We start from the raw sequence: 5,822 nt of genomic DNA on the forward strand, positions 1-5,822 counted from the left end.
CGATCGCGTGTGGTTTACAAACAAAATAATCCCAAATAGGTGATTTTGTATTTTTTGTTGCAACAAGCTCTTCCATGATTGCATTTGATGAAAATGGCGTCTGGGGAGTGGGGAATCCCTTGCTCCCTGCGCATACGCCCACAGCACACACACACTTGCACGAATAAATCAGCAGTTGCTTGCTATTGGACTGACGGTGGCATTTTAACATATAACACAGCATTTTAACATATCACCCAAGCCTGTTTCAACCCCACTGCTAGTTTTGTTGTCATATCATATTAATAGTCTAAATTGTTACATATTTGGAGCAGTTTGTGAAACCAAAAACAAACTAACAGTGTATACCTCCCTTTAAATTAGCTGAACCAAGTGATACAGATATAGCTGTCACAAATTTTTGATATCTCAGAATCAGAATTACAACTAGGATGCTGACATGAATGTCTTTTCTAACTTGGCTGCTCCATATTATCTTCCAAATGAATATACAACTCAGTTTTATTATGGGAAATGTAGGAGCCAGCATTTTTTAAGCTCACCAGGGACAAGAAGTCAGGATATCTTGGCTTCTAAATTGCTGAAGTAACCATTTAAATGTCTGACAGAGCAAACTTACTTGTTTAGCTGCATTTAATACTTCAAGTCACATAATTTCAAGCGGAATCATACTGATCTGAAGCAGCTGGGTATTCCAGTTAGACCTGCTTGCTCTGAAGAAGTGTTTTCCCTTGTTTTTGAAGCTTTCAGTCTGATTACCTCAGTTGTGTTTCTTCGGCATCTCTGCTGCCTATAAAGACCAGTCAGGCTTATCGCTGGAGACTCCCAGTGGACTGCGGCTCTGTGTCTAAGGGATCAATAAATTACACCATAGTGTGTGTCTTTGCAGTGTGTGTGTGTTTGTGTGTGTGTGTGTGTGTCTGTCTGAGTTAGACAGAGAGACAGGCAGAAAGATAAAGACAGATATAAAAGGCACAAGAGACAGAGAAGAGATATTTAATGGCGACTTGGCCTTTTATCCAACGTCATCCTCACTGGATTGGTGGTTTATATGCCAGGGTGGGCATGATTTTGTATATGTGTGTGTGTGTGTGTGTGTGTGTGTGTGTGTGTGTTGTTCACATGATTGGCAGACGGTCTGATCGCAATTAAAGGAAATTGATAAGGCTTAACAGCCTCAGTGTTCAGCTGACAGAAGTAGAATGCAATAAGTCTCTCCTGGTAGCCAATGTATACATACGTACACAAAGACTCAGACACACACACACACACACACACCACACACCCTATCCTTATCACTGGCTGTGTTTTCTCCATCCATCCATGTGGGGTGTCTGAACACATCTGCTCTTTCTCCTCAGCAGTCGGATTCGCAGTGCTGCTCATAGTCACAGACACTTTTTTCTGCTGGCGAAGACCCATTTACCTCAGTTACTGCAAAATGAGAGGCTGAGAAAGAGAAGAGAGAGAGCACATAGTGAGTTAGACTGTGAGATAGCAGAAAACATAATGTAGAACAGATGAAGAGGAAAGAGTGGGAGAAAAACAGGACACTGGAGACAGAGAGAGAGAGAGAGAGAGAGAGAGAGAATTCCCACTTTTCGTGTCTGGTTTCATAACTGTTCACTGTTTCCATTTATGGAGATGTGTCACTGTGTTTGTGTGTGTGTGTGTGTGTGTGTGTGTGTGTGTGTGTATGTGTATTCGCCTGCGTGTTAATATGTGCAAATGCATCTTTGTGTAATTGCATAAATGGATGCAAATTGTGCTTGTTTGCATATGCCTGATACATGTGCGTGAATACGAGCTGCCATACACTCAGGTGGGACTGTGCTTCAAATATTCAGTACCTGAGTTTGGGATTATTTGAGCTCATCCTAATGACTGAATGATTCATGCATAAACATCATTCAGATTTAATACCAGTTCCTGAATTGCACCTTTCTTTGTGTGTCATCATGCGGTTAATAAATCATATGTGATCCGTTCTGTGAGGTGCCATATGACTGATGTTTCTGCAGATGGAATACACTGAAACGAAATGCCTAGAGACTAATAGATAAAGGCAACGATTCCCAGACTCAGCCAATCACAGATCGTGTTTTCAGAAAGAATTTATTGAGGGATCAGTCAGAGCTTCCTTTGAGATCTTTTGAACAGCAGTCATAGTGAGGAGAATTAGAGGCACAAGCGCTGATGTGCTGTGTTTTTAAAACTTGTATTTCAGTGTGTGAAGAACAGTGACTGAAAACATATTTCACTTATTCAGCCAAGTTGTTTGCTGCCTTATTCTTGACTTTGTTGTTGTTGGTTTAATGTTGCATTTTCCCACAGGTACTGAGGTTGAGATCTCAACAGTACCATTGCATCTGGGTGACAACATAGTCCTAAAAATGGGAGAGGTCTACTGTAATTAGGAGACAAGCTTGAAATAAGGAGGCAATTTGTCTGACTTTTTGAGTTCTGCATAATTTGCATCATCCTTCTTCAGCTCTGATGAAACATTTAGTGGGCCTGTGGTGTCCTCGTGCTCAGGGGCTCAGCCAAAGCACTTACAACATCATAGATACAAATTTGGCTCACATCCTATCTTGCCACAAATCTTTCCTCTCTTCACCATGATTCTATTTTTTCTACACACTCTGATATCTAAATACTGCAGAAATGCTAGAAATTTCCCCCGAGAAACCGCAGTTTTGTTGGCAGGATTCAAGATGTTCATTTCAGCCTAACTAGGTCCTTACCTGCATCTGCATGGCATCAGAAAACCCTTGAATCCCAGTAAATATTTTACTGCAGTTGTGCTCTAGAGTCCCCTGCTGCGGATGATTCAGCAGAGCAGAGATCTGGTGTGTCTGAGGACACTGTTTGGATCCAGCAGACAGGGCTGCTTCCTTGCTGCACAAAGGCAGAATCCAAGACACGTACCCGAGTGACGCAGAGATCTGCCTTATAAAATGTGCTTCTTTACTGCAAATTTCATTTTAGTTTAACTGATGACATTGAAATTAACTGTAATAATACACACATGCACATTATATTTACCTGGAGTAATGAAGAATTTTTCAAGTGTTCATAATCAACAGATGGAATTGTGTCCTGACATTGAGCCATTATCCTGTACAGTTATGTAATACAAAAGTCAGTTGTGACAAAGGAAATATGTAACAATAAAGCTGGTTATAATTCAAAATGATTGTTTATAAACTACCAGTAACATTTTTTTGGCCAAATTGTTAGTCAGTGATTAGTTAACTGTTTAAGTTTTCGCTTAAGGTATGTGATGTGTTTTGTGTGATGTAATGCATACCAGAGAAGGGATGTCATGATACCAGAAATTTGGTAGTCAGTACCAATACCAATGACATTCCTCGATTCCCAATAATAAGTTTGATAGCACTGCACACACAGTATAACACACATGCACGTGTGCTTACGCAAACACACACACTTGCACACACCACCATGTAGGCAGTGTGCAAGCAGTAACAAAGTTAGTGTTAAAGTGACAAGCACATGGTGCAAAAATACTCATTTAAAAAGCCTGGTTAGGATATGTTAGATTTTGACAGACTGAACAGTGATGACGTTCGTCTACTAAGTTTACATTGTGTGTGCAGCATTGCTACAACAGATGCCAGGTGTCACAATTCACAAACAATAACAGTAACATTTCAGCACATGAACAAGTTTGAGGTGTTTTCTCCATTCATCGAAATGTTCTGTGGCACTGTTTGCTGACTGTCTTTTGGTCGTCTATAACCTGTCCCTGATGTTCTGCGTCAAATACAAAACATCTTCATACACCAGTCTTGCCATGTTTTTTTTTTCACTGCGCCTTCTTCTTCTTTTAATTCATCTAACGTTTGTAGAGTCTAGAGCTTTTGAACATCACACAATCTTTCTCAGCAGATCATGTTTGCCCAGTTGTCATAGATGTTAAATTTCCATTTTTCTGAGCAGTATAAGGACTACCATGTTGGTTTAAAAGATGAGATTAAAAGTTCACTCTTGGCCTTGAAGATTTTACAACTCAATTGAAAACACCAGAACAGCTACTAATGGAGCTTGTCTTGAAATGTCTTGTTTTGCCAGCTGCTGTTCGAAAAGTTAAGAAAAAAACATTAAATCTCAAGCAGTTGGAATATTTTCTATTTGATTTGACGTCATATCTTCATGATAGTGATACATACCCGTGTATCATTATTAGTATAAGGACTATGATTTCAACCATATCATCAAAACCATTGAATTGCCAATTAATATCTTTTGTTTACTGATTATTCAAATAATAGAAAAATTTTGAAAATGCCCAAGACAAATTCTTTTTGTTTGACCAACAGTCCTGAACATATTCAGTTTACAATGATAGAAAGGGAGTAAATCCTCATATTTGAGGGGCTGGAACGAATCAATATTTAGCAGTTTTTCTTGAGAAAGACCAAAATGATTAATCATTCATCAAAATTGTTGTTGAATTTTCTGTCAATAATTACATGGATAATCATTTCACACATGTCAAATTCTTCACACAGTTCTTCAGACTTTAGCTAAAAGAAGATTAATTTCACTTTTATCTTCACTAGAAAAATCTTATTTTTCAGAAAAAAAGAATAATATATCAAAAGCCAGCATTAATTCACATATAAGTAGTTCTGCAGAGCCATAATTAAGGGCTGCTCATTAGCATTTGCCCTTGAGCCTCATAAAGGATAGAGGAAGACCCGTTGTACGAGGGTCTCGTCTGCTCAGCCAGCAGTGCAAGTGAGAGTCACAGTAGACCATTAGGATACATGTTCACATCTCTGGTTACTATCTTACATTTACACAAAGCACAGTCACAGCAGAGCTGGAAACAGATAGTTAGTTATTCAGCTGTGAAATCTCCACACAGACAGAGAGCGGATGAGCTAGCAGGATCATTTTGACAGGAATCTGTTGGGCTTTATTAAACAAATCTCTGTGTGTGTCTGCCTGCCTGTGTCTCTCTATTCCTCTGCTTTCTACTTTATCTACCTTTTCCTGCCCTCCTTTCAGAGGTGTTTTGGGATCATCTGGTGCAGAGGACAAAGTGTTCCAGACATATGCATCTCTCTCTCTGTAACACACACATATACACCTAGAAACACACTGTATTACAAACATATACACAGCCTTTTTGAAGGTGACCTCTGTGACTCTCAAATTAAGACTAGAAATAATCAAATGACTGTATCAGTGTCTGCTATAGTTAATGCACTCATTTTATGACACTGCCTCTCCTCCTCATTTTGACCTGGTGCTTTGTCTTCATTTCATGCAAATTGTCTTCTCTCCTCTGTCTCTTTTTCTCTGTAGAGGGTCCTCCTCGGCTGCTGATCTGAAGATCTGGGCCTCATCCCTGGCCAGTGTGGACAACCTCCCCCCTCAGTGAAGAGCACCATGACCCAGGAGGGGCAGGCTCTGCCCTCTCCCACCCCACCTGAGAACCCAGTGGAGTCCAATATAAGCAGCACCACCACCGACCCGCCTACAGAGACCCATAACCAGGCGGAGCAGGACAAGCTGGGGGCCGGGGTGGCGGACGAGATAGAGGAGGGGAAACAACTGGAAGAGATCACAGAGGGAGATGAGGAGGCACAGGGGGAAGGACAGGGGAGGGCAGAAGTAAAGGATGCAAGAGGAGAGCATGAGTTGAAAGAGGAGAGGGTAGATAGCAGTGGAGAGGAAGGTAAACAGACAGATGGAGGGGTGGAGGGAGAGATGGAAGGCACAAGAGGGGAAGGATGTATAAAAGTGGAGGTAAGCTCAACGGGGAAGGAGGGAACACAAGAGGCGGAGGA

Source organism: Seriola dumerili, unplaced genomic scaffold (assembly GCF_002260705.1).
Source record: "Seriola dumerili isolate Sdu_G_001 unplaced genomic scaffold, Sdu_1.0 BDQW01000161.1, whole genome shotgun sequence".
NCBI lineage: Eukaryota > Metazoa > Chordata > Actinopteri > Carangiformes > Carangidae > Seriola > Seriola dumerili.